General features: G+C 39.0%; 1 pseudogene; it reads left to right on the forward strand.

The window, feature by feature from the left end:
* Positions 1–21,102: 21,102 nt before the first annotated feature.
* On the forward strand, positions 21,103–21,621 carry LOC118540958 (cytochrome c oxidase subunit NDUFA4 pseudogene; annotated as a pseudogene).
* Positions 21,622–21,954: the final 333 nt, after the last annotated feature.

Consider the following 21,954-nt stretch of genomic DNA (forward strand, 5'->3'; position numbering starts at 1 on the left):
AATGTTGAAAAAGAAAAGCAAAGCTGGCGGCATCACAATTCCAGACTTCCAGCTCTACTACAAAGCTGTCATCATCAAGACAGTATGGTACTGGCACAAAAACAGACACATAGATCAATGGAACAGAATAGAGAGCCCAGAAATGGACCCTCAACTCTATGGTCAACTAATCTTCAACAAAGCAGGAAAGAATGTCCAATGGAAAAAAGACAGTCTCTTCAACAAATGGTGTTGGGAAAATTGGACAGCCACATGCAGAAGAATGAAACTGGACCATTTCCTTACACCACACACAAAAAGAGACTCCAAATGGTTGAAAGACCTCAATGTGAGACAGGAGTCCATCAAAATCCTAAAGGAGAACACAGGCAACAACCTCTTCGACCTCAGCCGCAGCAACTTCTTCCTAGAAACATCACCAAAGGCAAGGGAAGCAAGGGCAAAAATGAACTATTGGGACTTCATCAAGATAAAAAGCTTTTGCAAAGCAAAGGAAACAGTCAACAAAACCAAAAGACAACTGACAGAATGGGAGAAGATATTTGCAAATGACATATCAGATAAAGGGCTAGTATCCAAAATCTATAAAGAACTCATCAAACTCAACACCAAAAGAACAAAGAATCCAATCAAGAAATGGGCAGAAGACATGAACAGACATTTTTCCAAAGAAGACATCCAAATGGCCAACAGACACATGAAAAAGTGTTCAATATCGCTCGGCATCAGGGAAATCCAAATCAAAACCTCAATGAGATACCACCTCACACCAGTCAGAATGGCTAAAATTAACAAGTCAGGAAATGACAGATGTTGGCGGGGATGCGGAGAAAGGGGAACCCTCCTACACTGTTGGTGGGCATGCAAGCTGGTGCAGCCACTCTGGAAAACAGTATGGAGGTTCCTCAAAAAGTTGAAAATAGAGCTACCATATGATCCAGCAATTGCACTACTGGGTATTTACCCCAAAGATACAAAAGTAGGGACCCGAAAGGCTACGTGCACCCCGATGTTTATAGCAACAATGTCCACAATAGCCAAACTGTGGATAGAGCCAAGATGTCCATCAACAGATGAATGGATAAAGAAGATGTGGTATATATATACAATGGAATATTATGCAGCCATCAAAAGGAATGAGATCTTGCCATTTGCAACGACGTGGATGGAACTGGAGGGTATTATGCTGAGCGAAATAAGTCAAACAGAGAAAGACATGTATCATATGACCTCACTGATATGAGGAATTCTTAATCTCAGGAAACAAACTGAGGGTTGCTGGAGTGGGGGCTGGGGTGGGAGGGATGGGGTGACTGGGTGGTGGACACTGGGGAGGGTATGTGTTCTGGTAAGCGCTGTGAATTGTGCAAGACTGTTGAATCTCAGATCTGTACCTCTGAAACAAATAATGCAACATATGTTAAGAAAGAAAAAAAGAAGAAGAAGAATGTAGCAGGAGGGGAAGAATGAAGGGGGGGAAATTGGAGGAGGAGAAGAACCATGAGAGACAATGGACTCTGAAAAACAAACTGAGGGTTCTAGAGGGGAGGGGGGTGGGAGGATGGGTTAGCCTGGTGATAGGTATTGAGGAGGGCACGTTCTGCATGGAGCACTGGGTGTTATGCACAAACAATGAATCATGGAACACTATATCTAAAACTAATGATGTAATGTATGGGGATTAACATAACAATAAAAAAAATTTAAAAAAAAAAGGAAAATGTGGGGGGGTTCACTAGAATGGGCCACAAAAATTTTAGAGGTGACAAAAATGTTTGTGGTGAATATATGGATGTGTGGGTGTATCAATTTGTCAAAACTCATCAAAACATACACTTTAAATGGCTTTTTAAATTTTATTTAAATACATATAAAAATTAGATGTGAAAACTACACACCTGGACTGTACCATATTTCCCCTTATGGAACTGCTTTCATTGAATTGTTCTTTATTTTTATGTTGTATTATAAAGCCCCCAAAAGATATAGTAATAAGTAGCCTCACCAACACAAGCTGTATTTTCTGGAGGGATGCTTTTGAGTGAGTTGTTCATCATTCCTTCCATGATGATAAACAGCAACAAAAGTATATTCATTAATATGTGAGCTACTTGCAAACAATGTGCTTACTTTCATCCTGTGGACACTAAATCAAGTAAAAGATCATTTTTTCCTCTCTCAGATTACTTCCACCAAACTCAAAACTTGGAAACCTCTGGGTCTCATGGCATGCTTTCTGTATATTAACACAGCTTTGTAGTTCTCTTATTTTTCCTCATGAAGATGAAAGTATCCTGTATTGGCATTGATTTATTATGGCCAAAAGGAATAAAGAAAGTAAAGTAAAAAGCAGATTCATGAAAACATCTGTCAACCAAAGAGAAAAGACTATAAAAGACTATAAAAGCAACCATACCAATAATTAAACTCCAAATGCTAAAGACCTGCCCAATCCCTTTAGAAACATACAAGACATAAAAATTTGTCATATAATTCAGGCATACAAAAAAACAGAATCTGTTTTACGCCATGACTATTGCTAAGAAATCTGAGCTGTGGGGTCAAGGGTAGATAATCTAAGGAAATAATCCTACTAGGAAGACTCTGAATCTTGTCTTGCAAATCAAAGGAAAAAATTATGAGAAAGTAACTTCAATTTTATTAACTGGAAAAAGGATTAAAATGCCATTTCACCTTGTTTTTTAAAGTATTAATTAAAATATTGTGTGTGTGAGAGCCCACTAGTGTTGGTGTTGAAAATTAAAAAGTTAATGAAAACTAAATTATATAAACATTAGCTAAGAATACAATGGTTGGTGGTTTATTAATGAGGAAAGAGTAATGTAAGAAGAGTATGCATACCACATACAGCTGCTTATGAGACAAGAAGGGCCTGAGATGAAAAACAGCACATAACTATTTCAGTATTTTCTCCTTCTGGCAATATCTGATTGTTATTGTGCTCATTCCTTTCACAGCTGCTCTCAAGTTCACTAGCCATCTTGTTGTGTTTTATCCTGTCAACATGTTTCTCACATACTCTTCCATCTCCCCTTCTCAAGCATTCCCAGTAGAATCCCATAGAACAAGTAACATTTTCTTCACATTTTCCTTTTATTTCTAGTTTGCTCCCAGCATGTCTTCACAGGGAGGGGGACAACATTGCTAAGACTTTCTCCAGCTTGAGTAAGGGAAACTGCTAAGCATGCTCCAATTTTTCTCTCTAGGTCCACAGGTAGTAAAGCCTTTATGTTCATTTACTGGCTCATTTGACAAGGAATAACTGAACATATTCTATGTGCTAACTGCTGTGTAACCAATGGTTGCAAAGTGAGTTCACAAACAAATACCTCAACAGTCCTCAGCATCATCTTGAAGTGGCCTTATCTGTGTCTCCATTTCACACAGGGAAAACCAACTGAGACTAAATGAGACAGAGTGACATTTCCAGCCTAAAGATTAAACTCTGATCTGTCAGGCTCTGCAGCATGACAGTTTAGAAGGACCCCTCTGTAACAATAAACTAATTCCTGGGTGTATTAAAACAGACTTCATAATAAATTACAAACATACCATGAAGTAAGGGGGGAAAAGGAAAGAAAGAAGGAAAAACAGCAGCAACAAAGAGCTAAAACAAGATTTGAGAATAGTGGGCTGTAGGAGAATATGGAAGCTAGGTTACCTCAGGATAAATGCCCACATTAGTGCTGTGCTATCTTGAGCCCCCATGATGTACAGGATGAACTTGGGACTCCTCCACCTTAAGCCTAGACACTCAACAAGGACTAATGCAGTACTAAATCAGCAATGCCCACCAGTTTCCAATAGAAACAAATGCAATCCTCTGAATGAAAACATCATCACCCTTGGGTGCACTCAGATTAAATTGAACCACGAAAATATTAACAAACACAAAAGGAAACAAACCACCATATGATTCAGGAGAAACAACAAATAATAAATTTCTTTAGATGATCAAAGACCTCAGCTAAGAAATTTAACAGGATGAAATTTAACAGTGCATTCAATGTTTAAAGAAAAAGTTAAGGTGGAATTAAGAACCTAGAAAGTAAAACTAAGCTACTCCAAAAAAAAAGGAAGAAGAAGTAGAAAAAGAACAAGAAAAAAAAAAGTAGCAGCAACAGAGGTAGTATTGTAGGGTATTGTAGTACTGAAAGGTCAAAAAGGTGATAAGGAAGGACATACCCCCAGAGGCAGTGGAATGCCCATGATTGAGGCAGCAGAGTAGGTGGCAGGAGGTAGTGGGTAGCAAGGAAGGAGGGATTACCACAAAAGCCGCAGCAAGCCCAGTAGCCTATAGAATGTATTATAGTTCAGATATCCCATTGACAAATTCTTCCAACTTCTGTATATTTGAAAATGTCTATATCTCACTTTCATTTTTCAAAAAAAAATTTCCTTGAATATAGAATTTTAAGTTAATAATTTTTTTTCAGCCTTGCAATGATGTCATCTTACTGTCCTCTGTCATTTAATTTTTCTTATAAGAAATCAGATGTCATTCAGATTGTTGTTCCCTTATGTGTGAAGTTTCATTTTTTCTGGCAGTTTTTTTTCCTTTTTTTTAAGATTTTATTTATTTATTTGACAGAGACACAGCAAGAGAGGGAACACAAGCAGGGGGCAGTGGGAGAGGGAGAAGCAGGCCTCCCACTGAGCAGGGAGAAGGGAGATGCTGTGTGGAAATAATGCCATAAGAACTTTAGGGCTATAGATAAATCTCAAGCCTATTTATGGCTAAAATTCTTACCATCTTTGTAGTTCTGAAAACAAGCAAAGTAAAAGTGGTCCTTGATAAGAAAGGCCCTTTGGTGCCTGGCCTTAGCCAACTCAAAGACTCTGGAGATAAAAGCAGCTCATCCTAAGCCTCGAAAAAGACTCACAAATAATTTTCTATGGACACTAAGCATTTCACAGTCAAATATGAACCCAGAAGAAAACAAGGCACCATGAAGAGAATCATCCCACAAAATGAATTAAAAATAAATCAGCAGAAACACTCGTATGAACTTCAGAAAATTTTGATAATTTTTCAATTATCAACCAGAAATTATTTCAAAGACATTTTACAGCAAGGATGTAAAGAAATTAAAACCCTTGTAAGTAGTGAAGCCATTGTGGAAAATGTTTGGCAGTTCCTCAATAAATTAAACAGAGAACCAACAAATTATCTCATCTGCTTGACCAACTTTTCTTTCAGGAAGATGTGGGATTCAATCCCAGATCTGCTGCTTTTTAGATTTGTGATACTGACCCAATCAACTAATTTCTCTTAGGTTCACTTTTTCAATCTGTTAACTAGTTACAATATCAACCTTGTAGGAACTAGTGATAATTAGGGATTATATGTGTGCCAGACATCTCCTAAAGTTCTAAGGACCAAGCGTAAGATAGCATAGGTGTTTAATAAACTAAAACATCAAATATATTTTACTTGCTTCCATGTCTATTTTCTTTGAGATCTCATAGATTGTCTCTATAATTCTATTTCCAGTTTCTAGCACAGTATCTGGAATATATTAGGTTTAACTGTATGTCTGTAACTATCAATAGGGATCTTCATAGTACAACTAAAATTCTGACTCATGAGACTATTATAGGCTATATTTTGTCATCAGTAAGACACTGAATGGAAACCAGCACTCATCAGTAGGACAACATCAAGCATTCCTCTAGTCAATAGGAATCCCTGTAATGGTCCAGCACATAGCTGTAGTGCTCCAGTACACAGCTCTCAGGGAGGTATCTATTTCTCAGATGACTGCTCAGATACAAGGAGATTAAATTCACATCAGACAGGTTTATCACTTATCCGTTTATACATAACAAATTGCCTCTAAAATTTGCTGGCTTAAAACAACAAATCTTCCCCCACCCCTTTAATTCCACATTTTCTGTAGCTCAAGAATCTGGGTGCAATTTAGCTAGGTTTTCTTGCTCAGGATTTCTCCCAAGGCTGTGATCAAAGCTGCAATGCAGTCATCTCAAGACTTAACCTGGGGAGGATTCACTTATAAAGTCATTGGTTTGTTTGTCGGCAGAGTTCAGTTTCTCACAGGTTTCTGGACTGGGGGCACCAATTCCTTTCTGGCTACTGGCGTGACACTTCCCTCAGCTCCTGGCTATGTGGTCAACAGCTTATAACACAGCATCCAGGCTTCCATCAGAGCACAAAAGCAAGAGAGGGTGAACAAAAACAAACCAGGGTCTTTTTGTAACCTAATCTTGGAATCGGCATTCCATTAATTTTGCTATATTCTATCTGTTAGAGGTGAGTCACTAAGTCCAGCCAAAATTCAAGTGGAAGAAATTACACAGGGCATAAATAGCAAAAATAAAGCACTACTGGGATCCAGTTTGGGAGCTATCTTCTACCACAGGCACCATGGAAAGCAAAGTAGCTTAGATGCCTCATTTCAAACAAGAGTCTTATAACGAACCCGTAACTGTAACTTCCAGGTTTCCCTCAGGGGACAAGACAGTTACGAGTTACTATACTAAGGAAGTCTAAGGTATGGCATTTGCATGAGGCATTTATAATTCTCATGTAGTTTCTTACATTTTTTAAAAAACAATTTTATTGAGGTATGACTGCCATATAAAAAGCTGTAAATATTTAACATATATAATTTGATGTGAATGGATCTAAGTTATATAACCAGGAAGCCATCATCACAATCAACATCATAAAATTATCTGTCACCTCTAAAGCTTCCTCCTGCCCCTTTTGTTTTCTTTTCCTTTGTGGGAAAAACATGTAACATAAGATCTACCCTCTTAATGAATTGTTAAATATACAATACTGTTAATTATAATCCCTATTTGTACAAATTTCAGGACTTATGTATTTTACATAACTGAAACTTTGGACCCTTGACCAATACCACCCCACTCCGTCCTCCCCTCAGCTGCTGGCAATCTCCATTCTACTCTCTGTTGCTATGTGTCTATTTTGGATGCAATCCCTATTAAAATTCCAATGGCATTTGTTACAGAAATAGAAAAAATAATCCCAAAATTCATTTGGAACCACAAAAGACCTCACACAGCCAAAGTATTTTGAGCAAGAAGAACAATGCTGAAGATACCACATTCCCTGATTTCAAAACATATTACAAAGTTACAGTAAGCAAAGGAGTATACTAGTGGCATAAAAACAGACATATAAAACAAATGGAATAGAATAGAGAGCCCAGAAATAAACTCACACATATATAGTCAACTGATCTTTGACAAGGACACCAAGAATACATTATGAGGGAAAAGATAGTCTCTTCAAGAAATGATGTTGTTTCCACATGCAAAAGAATGAAATTGGACTGTTACACCATACACGAAAATGAACTCAAACTGGATTAAAGACTTACATGTAAAACCTGAAATAATAAAACTCTTTGAAGAAACAGGGGAGAACACTTCTAAAGATTGGACTAGACAATGATTTTTTGGATATAACACCAAAAGCAAAAGCAACAAAAGCACAAATAGACTAGTGAGACTACATCAAATTAAAAGGCTTCTGCACAGCAAAGGAAGCAATTAACAAAATGAAAACACAACCTACAGAATGGGAGAAAATATCTGTAGACCATGTATCTAATAAGAGGTCAATATCCAAAATATATAAGGAACTTCTACAACTCTGTAACAACAACAACAACAAAAAAAAAACACCTGATTTTAAAAATAAGCAAAAGAAGCCATCAAAAAAAAAAAAAGAAAGAAAGAAAAGAAAAGAAATCCTGCCATTTGCAATGACGTGGATGGAACTGGAGGGTGTAATGCTGAGCGAAATAAGTCAGTCAGAGAAAGACAAGTATCATATGATCTCACTGATATGAGGAATTCTTAATCTCAGGAAACAAACTGAGGGTTGCTGGAGTGGTTGGGGGGTGGGAGGGATGGGGTGGCTGGGTGATAGACATTGGGGAGGGTAAGTGCTATGGTGAGCTCTGTGAACTGTATAAGACTGATGAATCACAGACCTGTACCCCTGAAACAAATAATACATTATATGTTAATTTAAAAAATTTTTAAAAAAAGAAAAGAATCATTGCAGAAATCCTCACCCAGTAAATAAGGGTGAAGACAGAAGATCCTGTGATACAGAAGAGAAAAAAAAATGTTTTTGAAGCAGAAGGAGAACCAGGAACAGGTATTATCTTGATTTAAAAAAAAAAAAAAAGGAAAAAAAATAAGCTAAAGACCTGAATAGACATTTCTCCAAAGAAGATAAACAAATGACCAATCAGTATATGAAGAAGTGTTCATTCAGTTTACACTACATCAAAAACTCTATGTTGGCTAACTGAAAATAATAAAAAAATAAAAAATAAAATAAATAAAAAATAAAAAGAAAAGGTGTTCAATATCACTAACCATTAAGAAAATGCAAATCAAAATGACAAGGTGAGATCACTTCACACCTATTAGGATGGCTATAAAAAAAAAAGGGACAAATGTTGCTGAAGAAGTGAAGAAAAGGGAACCCTTTTACATGGTTGGTGGGGATGTAAATGGGCGCAACCACTATAGAAATCAATATGGGGTTTCCTCAAAAAATTAAAAATTAATTAAATTACCATTTGATCCAGCAATCCCACTTCTGGGTATGTATCCAAAAGAATTGAAATCTAGATCCCAAAGAAATGTCTGTACTCCCATGTTCATTGAAGTATTATCCACAATGACCAAGTTATGGAAACAATCTAAATATGTATCAATGGCCAAATGGATAAAGAAAATGTGGTATATACATACAGTGGAATATAATTCATCCTTTTTTTTTTTTTCATACAATTTTTATTTTTTATTTTTATTTATTTTTTTTTAATTTTAATTTTTTTTTTAATTTTTTTTATTGTTATGTTAATCCCCATACATTACATCATTAGTTTTAGATATAGTGTTCCATGATTCATTGTTTGTGCATAACACCCAGTGCTCCATGCAGAACGTGCCCTCCTCAATACCCATCACCAGGCTAACCCATCCTCCCAACCCCCTCCCCTCTAGAACCCTCAGTTTGTTTTTCAGAGTCCATCGTCTCTCATGGTTCTTCTCCCTCTCCGATTTCCCCCCCTTCATTCTTCCCCTCCTGCTACATTCTTCTTCTTCTTTTTTTCTTTCTTAACATATATTGCATTATTTGTTTCAGAGGTACAGATCTGAGATTCAACAGTCTTGCACAATTCACAGCGCTTACCAGAACACATACCCTCCCCAGTGTCCATCACCCAGTCACCCCATCCCTCCCACCCCACCCCCCACTCCAGCAACCCTCAGTTTGTTTCCTGAGATTAAGAATTCCTCATATCAGTGAGGTCATATGATACATGTATTTCTCTGTTTGACTTATTTCGCTCAGCATAATACCCTCCAGTTCCATCCACGTCGTTGCAAATGGCAAGATCTTATTCCTTTTGATGGCTGCATAATATTCCATTGTATATATATACCACATCTTCTTTAGCCATTCATCTGTTGATGGACATCTTGGCTCTTTCCACAGTTTGGCTATTGTGGACATTGCTGCTATAAACATCGGGGTGCACGTAGCCTTTCGGGTCCCTACTTTTGTATCTTTGGGGTAAATACCCAGTAGTGCAATTGCTGGATCATATGGTAGCTCTATTTTCAACTTTTTGAGGAACCTCCATACTGTTTTCCAGAGTGGCTGCACCAGCTTGCATTCCCACCAACAGTGTAGGAGGGTTCCCCTTTCTCCGCATCCCCGCCAACATCTGTCATTTCCTGACTTGTTAATTTTAGCCATTCTGACTGGTGTGAGGTGGTATCTCATTGAGGTTTTGATTTGGATTTCCCTGATGCCGAGCGATATTGAACACTTTTTCATGTGTCTGTTGGCCATTTGGATGTCTTCTTTGGAAAAATGTCTGTTCATGTCTTCTGCCCATTTCTTGATTGGATTCTTTGTTCTTTTGGTGTTGAGTTTGATGAGTTCTTTATAGATTTTGGATACTAGCCCTTTATCTGATATGTCATTTGCAAATATCTTCTCCCATTCTGTCAGTTGTCTTTTGGTTTTGTTGACTGTTTCCTTTGCTTTGCAAAAGCTTTTTATCTTGATGAAGTCCCAATAGTTCATTTTTGCCCTTGCTTCCCTTGCCTTTGGCGATGTTTCTAGGAAGAAGTTGCTGCGGCTGAGGTCGAAGAGGTTGCTGCCTGTGTTCTCCTTTAGGATTTTGATGGACTCCTGTCTCACATTGAGGTCTTTCAACCATTTGGAGTCTATTTTTGTATGTGGTGTAAGGAAATGGTCCAGTTTCATTCTTCTGCATGTGGCTGTCCAATTTTCCCAACACCATTTGTTGAAGAGACTGTCTTTTTTCCATTGGACATTCTTTCCTGCTTTGTCAAAGATTAGTTGACCATAGAGTTGAGGGTCCATTTCTGGGCTCTCTATTCTGTTCCATTGATCTATGTGTCTGTTTTTGTGCCAGTACCATACTGTCTTGATGATGACAGCTTTGTAGTAGAGCTGGAAGTCTGGAATTGTGATGCCGCCAGCTTTGCTTTTCTTTTTCAACATTCCTCTGGCTATGCGGGGTCTTTTCTGGTTCCATACAAATTTTAGGATGATTTGTTCCATTTCTTTGAAGAAAGTGGATGGTATTTTGATGGGGATTGCATTGAATGTGTAGATTGCTCTAGGTAGGATTGACATCTTCACAATATTTGTTCTTCCAATCCATGAGCATGGAACGTTTTTCCATTTCTTTGTGTCTTCCTCAATTTCTTTCATGAGTATTTTATAGTTTTCTGAGTACAGATCCTTTGCCTCTTTGGTTAGATTTATTCCTAGGTATCTTATGGTTTTGGGTGCAATTGTAAATGGGATCGACTCCTTAATTTCTCTTTCTTCTGACTTGTTGTTGGTGTATAGGAATGCCACTGACTTCTGTGCATTGATTTTATATCCTGCCACTTGACTGAATTCCTGTATGAGTTCTAGCAGTTTTGGGGTGGAGTCTTTGGGATTTTCCACATAAAGTATCATATCATCTGCAAAGAGTGAGAGTTTGACTTCTTCTTTGCCAATTTGGATGCCTTTGATTTCTTTTTGTTGTCTGATTGCTGTGGCTAGGACTTCCAATACTATGTTGAATAGCAGTGGTGATAGTGGACATCCCTGCCGCGTTCCTGACCTTAGGGGGAAAGCTCTCAGTTTTTCCCCATTGAGAATGATATTCGCTGTAGGTTTTTCATAGATGGCTTTTATGATATTGAGGTATGTACCCTCTATGCCTATACTCTGAAGAGTTTTGATCAAGAAAGGATGCTGTACTTTGTCAAATGCTTTTTCTGCATCTATTGAGAGGATCATGTGATTCTTGTTTTTTCTTTTGTTAATGTATTGTATCACGTTGATTGATTTGCGGATGTTGAACCAACCTTGCAGCCCAGGGATAAATCCGACTTGGTCGTGGTGAATAATCCTTTTAATGTACTGTTGGATCCTATTGGCTAGTATTTTGGTGAGAATTTTTGCATCCATGTTCATCAGGGATATTGGTCTGTAATTCTCCTTTTTGATGGGGTCTTTGTCTGGTTTTGGGATCAAGGTAATGCTGGCCTCATAAAATGAGTTTGGAAGTTTTCCTTCCATTTCTATTTTTTGGAACAGTTTCAGAAGGATAGGTATTAATTCTTCTTGAAATGTTTGGTAGAATTCCCCTGGGAAGCCATCTGGCCCTGGGCTTTTGTGTTTTGGGAGATTTTTGATGACTGCTTCTATTTCCTTAGTGGTTATAGGTCTGTTCAGGTGTTCTATTTCTTCCTGGTTCAGTTTTGGTAGTTGATACATCTCTAGGAATGCATCCATTACTTCCAGGTTATCTAATTTGTTGGCATAGAGTTGCTCATAATATGTTCTTATAATTGTTTGTATTTCTTTGGTGTTGGTTGTGATGTCTCCTCTTTCATTCATGATTTTGTTGATTTGGGTCATTTCTCTTTTCTTTTTGATAAGTCTGGCCAGGGGCTTATCAATCTTGTTAATTCTTTCAAAGAACCAGCTCCTAGTTTCGTTGATCTGTTCTACTGTTCTTTTGGTTTCTATTTCATTGATTTCTGCTCTGATCTTTATTATTTCTCTTCTCCTGCTGGGTTTAGGCTTTATTTGCTGTTCTTTCTCCAGCTCCTTTAGGTGTAGGGTTAGGTTGTGTACTTGAGACCTTTCTTGTTTCTTGAGAAAGGCTTGTATTGCTATATACTTTCCTCTTAGGACTGCCTTTGCTGTATCCCAAAGATTTTGAATAGTTGTGTTTTCATTTTCATTGGTTTCCATGAATTTTTTTAATTCTTCTTTAATTTCCTGGTTGACCCATTCATTCTTCAGTAGGATGCTCTTTAGCCTCCATGTATTTGAGTTCTTTCTGACTTTCCTCTTGTGATTGAGTTCTAGTTTCAAAGCATTGTGGTCTGAAAATAGGCAGGGGATGATCCCAATCTTCTGGTACCGGTTGAGACCTGATTTATGACCTAGGATGTGATCTATTCTGGAGAATGTTCCATGGGCACTAGAGAAGAATGTGTATTCCGTTGCTTTGGGATGGAATGTTCTGAATATGTCTGTGAAGTCCATTTGGTCCAGTGTGTCATTTAAAGTCTTTATTTCCTTGTTGATCTTTTGCTTAGACGATCTGTCCATTTCAGTGAGGGGGGTGTTAAAGTCCCCCACTATTATTGTATTGTTGTCGATGTGTTTCTTTGCTTTTGTTATTAATTGCCTTATAGAATTGGCTGCTCCCATGTTAGGGGCATAGATATTTACAATTGTTAGATCTTCTTGTTGGATAGACCCTTTAAGTAGGATATAGTGTCCTTCCTCATCTCTTATTACAGTCTTTGGTTTAAAATCTAATTTGTCTGATATAAGGATTGCCACCCCAGCTTTCTTTTGGTGTCCATTAGCATGGTAAATGGTTTTCCACCCCCTCACTTTCAATCTGGGGGTGTCTTTGGGTCTAAAATGAGTCTCTTGCAGACAGCATATCGATGGGTCTTGTTTTTTAATCCAATCTGATAGCCTGTGTCTTTTGATTGGGGCATTTAGCCCATTTACATTCAGGGTAACTATTGAAAGATAGGAGTTCAGTGCCATTGTATTGCCTGTAAAGTGACTGTTACTGTATATTGTTTGTGTTCCTTTCTGGTCTATGTTGCTTTTAGGCTCTCTCTTTGCTTAGAGGACCCCTTTCAATATTTGTTGTAGGGCTGGTTTCGTGTTTGCAAATTCCTTTAGTTTTTGTTTGTCCTGGAAGCTTTTTATCTCTCCTTCAATTCTCAATGACAGCCTAGCTGGATATAGTATTCTTGGCTGCATATTTTTCTCATTTAGTGCTCTGAATATGTCCTGCCAGTCCTTTCTGGCCTGCCAGGTCTCTGTAGATAAGTCTGTTGCCAATCTAATGTTTCTACCATTGTAGGTTACATATCTCTTCTCCCGAGCTGCTTTCAGGATTTTCTCTTTGTCTCTGAGACTCGTAAGTTTTACTATTAGATGTCGGGGTGTTGACCTATTTTTATTGATTTTGAGAGGGGTTCTCTGTGCTTCCTGGATTTTGATGCCTGTTTCCTTCCCCAAATTAGGGAAGTTCTCTGCTATAATTTGCTCCATTATACCTTCTGCCCCTCTCTCTCTTTCTTCTTTTCTGGGATCCCAATTATTCTAATGTTGTTTCGTCTTATGGTATCGTTTATCTCTCGAATTCTGCCCTCGTGATCCAGTAGTTGTTTATCTCTCTTTTTCTCAGCTTCTTTATTTTCCATCATTTGGTCTTCTATCTCACTGATTCTTTCTTCTGCCTCATTTATCCTAGCAGTTAGCGCCCCCATATTTGATTGCACCTCATTAATAGCCTTTTTGATTTCTACTTGGTTCGATTTTAGTTCTTTTACTTCTCCAGAAAGGGTTTCTCTAATAACTTCCATGTTTTTTTCAAGCCCAGCTAGTATCTTTAAAGTGATGATTCTGAACTCTAGATCTGACATCGTACTAATGTCCGTATTGAGTAGGTCCCTGGCAGTCGGTACTACCTCTTGTTCTTTTTGTTGAGGTGATTTTTTCCATCTTGTCATTTTGTGCAGAGGAGAATAGATTAATGAGAGAACAAAATGCTAGCAGGGTAACAACGTCCCCAGAAAATATACTCTAAACAAATCAGAAAAGACCTGAAGCAGTGGGAAAAGAAAGGGAAAGAGAGAAAAAAGAAAAGGAAAGAAAAAAAGAAAAAAGAAAAAGATAAAGATAAAAACAAACAAAAGCAGAACAAAACAAAACAAAACAAAAACAATGTGATCAAATATGATCAGGCTGGATTATAGATCAGTGCCACACACTAGATTTTGGGTGTATTTTGGTCTGTTAAAAGAAAGTCCCTCCCAAAATTTTAAAGAAAGAAAAACTTATATATGTACAAAAATAAGGGTTGATATGATGAAGGGATGGAATATGACTGTAAAGATGGAAATTATAAAAAATTTTAAAAAAGGATTTGATAAGTTGTTTGAAAAAAGAAAGAAGAGGATAAAAAAAAAAAAAAGAAAGAAAGAAAAAAGGGAGAGAATGTGATCAGGCAGGGGAGTAGAAAAAAACCATACACTAGAGATTTAGAGTATATTTTGATCTGTTAGAAGAAACTATCTCAAGATTTTAAAGAGAGAACAACTTATATATATATGCCAAAAATACGGGTAACTACTATGAAGGGATAGAATATGACTTTAAAAATGAAAAATAAAAATGTTTTTTTTTAAAAAAGGGATTGATAAGATGTTGGTTGAAAAAGGGAAAAAGAAAAATTCAAAAAAAAAAGAAAAAAGGAAAAAAGAAAAAAAGTTAAAAAAAATAATTAACTTTGAAAGACTAAAGAATCATGGTAAAAAAGCCATGAATTCTGTGTGCAGTATTCCCCTAGCGCTGGAGTTCTGCCGTTCTCATTGATCGGTAAACTTGGTCTTGGCTGGCTGTTCTCACTGATCTTCTGGGGGAGGGGCCTGTTGCCGTGGTTCCCAAATGTCTTTGCCGGAGGCAAAATTGCCCCGCCCTTGCCGGTCCGGGCTAAGTAATCTGCTCGGGTTTGCTCTCCGGAGCTTTTGTTCCCTGCAAGCTTTCCGTACAGCTTTGGAGGCGGAGAGTGAAAATGGCGGCCTCCCAGTCTCCGCCCCGGCGGAGCCGAGAACTCGGGGTCCCGCTCCTCAGTGAGCCCTCAGAGAAAAGCCGTCAGTCACTCCCGTCTCCCCGGTCTCCGGCCGCACTCCGCGCTCACCCGGCCTGTGACCGCGCCTTTCTATCTGGCACCCGACCCCGGGTGGAGTCTCCAAACCCAGCAGATCCCCGCGGTGCACTCCCGCACCTCTCCTCCCCGGGGAAGAAGGTGAGTCTCCCCAGATCTGCCGCTTGTTGGGTCCCTGCTGGAGGAGCAGTGGCCCGACTGTGCCGCGGATCACGGTTTATGGCAACCCCGAGCTGAGAGCCCGCGCCTGGGCTCCGTCTCTGCAGCCGGCTTCCCTGCTCCGATCCCTGGGAGCTCTGTCGCACTCAGGCACCCCCGGTCTTTCTGTGACCCTGAGGGTCCTGAGACCACACTGTCCCGCGAGGGTTCCACCCCCCACTTCGCCACCAGAGTGACGTCCCTCAGCGGAGCAGACTTCTAAAAGTTCCGACTTTGTGTTCCGCGGCTCTATCACTTGCCAGAAGCGGCCGACGGAGGCCCCTCCCCCGCCGTCTATCCTCCCGAATATCGCCTCGGATTCACTTCTCCGCACGTCCTACCTTCCAGAAAGTGGTCGCTTTTCTGTTCAGAGAGTTGTTGCTCTTCTTTTCTTTGATCTCCTGTTGAGTTTGTAGGTGTTCAGAATGGTTTGATCCCTATCCAGCTGAATTCCTGAGAGGAGACGAAATCCTAATTCATCCTTTAAAAAGAAGGAAATCTTGCCATTTGCAACAATATAGTGTGGATGCACCTGGAGGGGATTCTGCTAAATAAATAAGCTAAACACATAAGAAAGACAAATGCTGCATGATCTCACTTATATGTGGAATCTAAAATACTTCAATTTTAATTGCAGCATTCAAACATTCCTAACACAGCAATGTAGTTTAGCAATATCACTGACATTCTACCCTTATCAGATTATCAGAACACAAAAAAGAAGTTTAAGAAAGGCCAAATTGTCTTTACCACAATATGAAGTTACTATTTTTTTAAGTCAAGAATGGCCAAATACTAGAGAATTTATATGGCTTTACCTAATATTATGTGTTTAATAAATATATGGGTATCAAATTTAATTGAACTGAATTGAACTCACAAACACAAGGTTGCAATAGTTAGATATCAAACAAAGTGAATCTAGAAAACAGAACAGGAGAGGGGGCAAAGAAGATCTGGCCTAAGGATGATACCTCAGCTAGCACTGTGAACATATCGCACACTGAAGAGGACATGTATCACATTCAGAAAAAATAATTATTAAACAACTACTTATTACTGTGGCAGGTCCCATTTCAGTTCAGGTCACTTAAACAAAATTGTTTGAACACTGATAAGATACTAGGAAGTGTGGTAAGAGCTAGAAATAGACATGTATAAGCACGGTCCCTGATCTTAATAAACCCAGGTACTCACATTTACTGATGTCTACTATATGCAGACATTATCCTTGTAACTAAGGAGAAAAAGATGAATAAGATACCATCTCTGTATTCAGGGCAATTGTGAACAAATGGAAATAGACATAAAAATTATCATTTAATACACAAGGCAGAGAGCAGAAGAGATGAAGCTGAAGAGGCAAGAGGGGACCATATAATAGAGAGCTTTGTAAATCATTTTAAGGAAGTTGATGAAAAGTCCTGGAAGGTTTTCATCGGGGCAGTGGTGTGATAAGAAATACAATCCTTGCAGCTGTGTGCAAAATGGTATAAGGGAAGTAGGAGTGGAGACAGAAAGAAAAGTCTTTGCAGACAGGAAGAGGATCTGAATTAAGGCAATGGCAAAAGAATGAATACTTTCTTCACTTCAGCTTCTGCTCACAGAGATACTCAAATCAATATATGCCACCCCCACCCCCATTCATTTGATATAAACAAACCTCACTGCCTTAGTTCTCTCCATGCTGCCCCCATCACTACTTCCCCACTCATGGCAAAGTCCCATCATATGATTCATTTAGATAGACATTTTGCCCAGTGCCTGGTAAACAGTAGATACTCAAGATATTTGTTTTGGCTTGATCACATGAATCAGGGAAGCTGCTACAAAGTGGACACATGCCTTGCCTCCTGTTTTATTGGCTTCCTCCTAACTTGGCAAAAGTCCGTGGCCTTGAAAAGAAGGGACTTATGCTAAAAAAACACTGAGGAGCATCTGTGCTCTGTGTACATAGCACTGTTTTGAAATCTCCTGTCCCTGCTTCAAAGAGCTTGACAGCAGCCAGAACCAACTGTTTGGTTAATGAAACCTCAAAGGCTAAAGAAATACAGTAATAACCTATAACTTGCTTTCTAAATATTCACAATGTTCATAACTCAGAACTCCATTTCATTGCTTAGAAATCCTTTCATTATCCAGTTATTTAAGTACCTACTAGGTACTAGGGCAAGAAGATAAATCAAAGATAGCTCCTACCTTATGTGGGTGCACATTTTAATAAGAAAGAGATGAAAAATAGATGACAGGTGAAAGATAGATAGAAAGATAATAGACAGATAACTGGTCAACATAATGAGTTCTAAGACAAAAAGTATAAAGAGTTTTGTCAGAGTAGAGGGAAAGGTTGTATCATCAACTTCTACCTGGGGCACAGGGGTGGCCTTACAGGAGAGGGGCTGTCAGAGCTGGGTATTGAAAGACAAAGAGTACAACAGGAGAAAATGGGATGAAATTCCAAATTTGTTGAGTAAGAGGCAACACTTCCATATAAGTATACAAGAACACACGAATGGAATTAAGGAGACTGCAGGCCAGACTGTAAGCAATGATCAATTAATCAAGGTAATGCCCTCCCTTCTTAAATTCCAGAGGCTTTCCCATGTGCTTATTATGAAGAAGAGATATTTTTGATACGTACTTTCCATTTATAGTCATCCTGCATCTACATTGTACACTGTTTTAGTTGTTCCTGTATTTTCATCCTATTTCTGGCTCTTCATACTATTTGTTAGCTACTCAGAGTTCCCAAGAAAGAAGAATATAAAAAATTTTACCCCCTCTTTCTATCAAATAGTGTCTGAGAAATACCACATATTTTTCAGAGAAAATAAAATCTGTTGCTCTAGGTGAATAGTGCATTAAATGGGGAGGTAGTACAGTAAGTTTTCATCATACACTCAATAAAATCTTTTGTTTTTACTTCATGCAATGATCAACATTTCTTCATCCCTGGTGTAGAAGATGTAAGAAAATCTATGGCACAAATTTGGCCAACACAGCAAGACCCCTACTGTGTGGGCGGTACAGGATCTGCAACATAAGCTTCCAAATAGGTCTTTGAGTCAAGCTACAGATGGCATGACAGCTCCAGCGCCATCAGCTGACCAGCCATGTGCTGAATGTAAAGTGTAGAGAACTGTCTCTGTAATGACTGGAGAGTCCTTCTTTGATATTCAAATGTACTACAGCCTACTTAGCAATATGGTCATCCAGCAATTTGTGAATATGACATAAAAATTTTGTTATTAAAAATTTCCAAATCACTAGTCATTATTTTATCACTATGAAAACAACTGAGAATTGTTCCAGGCACTTGGAAAGTAGAAAAATATTCAAGAATGCCAAAGATCCCATACTCCGAAGTGAGAAGATAGGACACACTGAGACTCTTGGCATTTGCCCCTCACCCACATACAAGGTACATAAGAGAAAGGTAAGGCAATTTTCCAGAGACTTTTTTTTTAATTCAATTAGCCAACATAAAGTACAATATTAGTTTCAGATGTAGTGTTCAATGATTCATCAGTTGCATATAACACCCAGTGTTCATCACATCACGTGTCCTTGAAGGTAATCTGTACTTTAAGCATTTTCCCAAAGGGTAGCTGGGGGAAATTTGCCTGGAGTGGTTGGCAGACAGTACCCTGCACTGTCATTGATCATGCTACCTGCTGTATCTGTGGTTATCACCCCCTGGGAGAATCAAGTGGGTGGTGATTGACTTCTTCAAGGGAAAAGTTTAAGGAAAAAAAAAAAACTAACTTAAAAAAAAGACAAAGTAGAACCACCCCTAAAAATGTGAGGGAAATGTGCAGGTATTAGAGTTGATAAAGCAATAGGCCCCATCAGGAGACTTGTGAGAAGAAAATAAAAATTGAGACTTTCAACTATAAAGACATGAAGGTGAAAAGAGTGACAATGAGAGCATATGGAAATGATATCCTTTTATCAAGTTGTTAAATGTGGATTTTCCTTCATCCCATTGTTGCTTAGGATCTCAAGGTAGGGAAAATTTCAAGAATGTGAAGTGCCTGCACACACCTCTTAGCGAGATGGCCGACCCCACATGCAGAACATGCTACGATTTTATGAAATCAGTTCTGCCGGTATTCACCTATCATACACATCCAAGCTGCATCACAGTAAGATCAAAGAGAATGGTAGCAAGTAAATAAATGTTCTGAGAGAGTTGTCAGTATGCTGTTGAGGGTGGGAGTGGTTCAAGGATACAAAGGAAGAGACGTCTCGAAAATGAGGGGGACTTCATGACACAGGGCTTAGCAGGTATTCTGGAATTTGAAGGACCTGGGGATTGATACCTGACTAAGGCCTGGAAAGTCCAAACATGAGAGGTGTTGGCTACAAGAGGGCTGCACTAAGAGGATTTACATTTCCCCTGAAAAGAGGTCAAAGGTATTAGATGAGAGGAGGCTTGGTATGCCCACTGACGCTAGAGGAGAAAAGTGACATAGCAGAGTGGTAAAATGCTGAAAGGCAGAGGACCAACAGGGATTCACACACAACCAGCATAAAGAGGAAAGAGACAGCAGGTGGGACTCTCCAAGGAACACACAAAGCATATGATGAAAAAAATGAAAACCAGTATTTCGTATCTTCCACATCTCACAGTCACTGTGTCAGTTGTCAATTCACTGCCTCTTACCCCAAATGCAACCCCTCAATATATGTCTTAAGATAAACAACAAAATCCCTTTAAGCATTTCTCCTTTAAAGTGAGAACAAGGTTAAACTTTCTCACTCCAGGGTGCTGGAGGGACACTGCAAGAGGAAGGGGATATCCTTGCAATTCTACCAAGAGTCAGGGGTCGACGTTGTGGCTGTGAGGTCATCTAGTAGAGCACTGCCCCAGCCATGAGTGCAGAATGCAGTCACTCTGCAGCCTTGCAGCCTATCAGGTAACAACCTTTTTGCTGCCTTCTGTACCTGGAAACCAGAACCTCACTCAGCCTACATGGTCTCAAGGCCTCCTGCCTATACCTGCACTGGGACTCCCACTACAAACCCACACTCCCAGCTGCTGATCTCCTGCCATCCTGCTTGCAGTCCACAAGGAAGGTTGCCTATTGTTTACTAGCAACTCCCCCCCGCCCCCCCAGCTCTAGACTAGCCAAACTAAGAAACTTCTCTACTATCCACTAGGTTGAACCCCTCCTCCTGCAAGAAGGCCTGAACTCCTTCCTAGTTTGTCCTTCCTTGGACACTCTCCCTCAGCCCTGGGGTACCATATATATCTTAGAGTTACACCTCTATTATACTTAATAGTTCTTTATGTTAAACTTCCCCTGTTGAACCTACTGCGTAATTTCTATCTCCCGAATAGACCCAGAACACTACTGTCATCAGTACAATTCCATAATTACACTAATCAAGTAAAACCTTCTGCATCCCACCTCTGCCCCCTTCCCAATCCCCTCCAACTCTGGAAAAGATGGATCAACTCAATGGGAGGATGTGGGAAGATGGTGGGAAGCAGAAGAGACAGTTGATGACATGAAGAAAACAGCTCCCTGACTCACTACAGCCTGACTCAATATACCTGTAAAACTATCTTATTCTGAGATAGGAATTTCACAGAACTATTAGAATTGTTCTCTACTGGGACGTCCGTTCATCCTCGGTGTAGGGATTACTTAGTGCCGGGCCTTCCATGTTTGGTTTTTCCTTCTCCTGGACAGGAGGCCTCTGCAGCAACCATGTTATGCCAGATCATCGGTCAGGCCAAGAAGCATCCGAGCTTGATCCCCCTCTTCGTATTTATTGGGGCAGGAGTTACTGGAGCAGGGCTGTATGTCTTGCGCCTGGCATTGTTCAATCCAGATGTCAGTTGGGATAGGAAGAATAACCCAGAACCCTGGAACAAACCAGGTCCCAATGATCAATACAAGTTCTACTCAGTGAATGTAGATTACAGCAAACTGAAGAAAGAAGGTCCAGACTTCTAAATGAAATGTTTCACTATAAAGCTGCTTAGAATGAAGGTCTTCCAGAAGCCATCCGCACAATTTTCCACTTATCCAGGAAATATTTCCCCTCTAAATGCATGAAATCATGTTGGTGTATTGTGTTGGGGTTTACGCTGAGTAATAAATATCTGAAACTTGAAAAAAAAAAAAAAGAATTGTTCTCTACTAACCTGTAGGCTACTGTGTCATTTTTACCACTATATCTTCCCAACTACTAGCAAAGAAGATTGTCAATTCTCAATAATATACTTTTTAATATTGTTGAAAGAATTGTTATGGTCAAGGACCTCAGAAGGTAAAAAGAAAAGGTAACCAATATTTAGTCAGAGAAGAGCCACCTTACTCAGAAATATGAGTCTTAAATTGAATCAAATTCAAGCAAAATTTTTTTAAAAATTTCAATCCCAAAGTGAAAGAAGCCATTATATATTTTTTCTGAGTATGAAATTTATTAAGCAAAAGCCATCCCCTGAAAAAGGATCACAAAA

The sequence above is a fragment of the Halichoerus grypus genome, chromosome 11, assembly GCF_964656455.1.
Source record: "Halichoerus grypus chromosome 11, mHalGry1.hap1.1, whole genome shotgun sequence".
In the NCBI taxonomy this organism is placed as follows: domain Eukaryota; kingdom Metazoa; phylum Chordata; class Mammalia; order Carnivora; family Phocidae; genus Halichoerus; species Halichoerus grypus.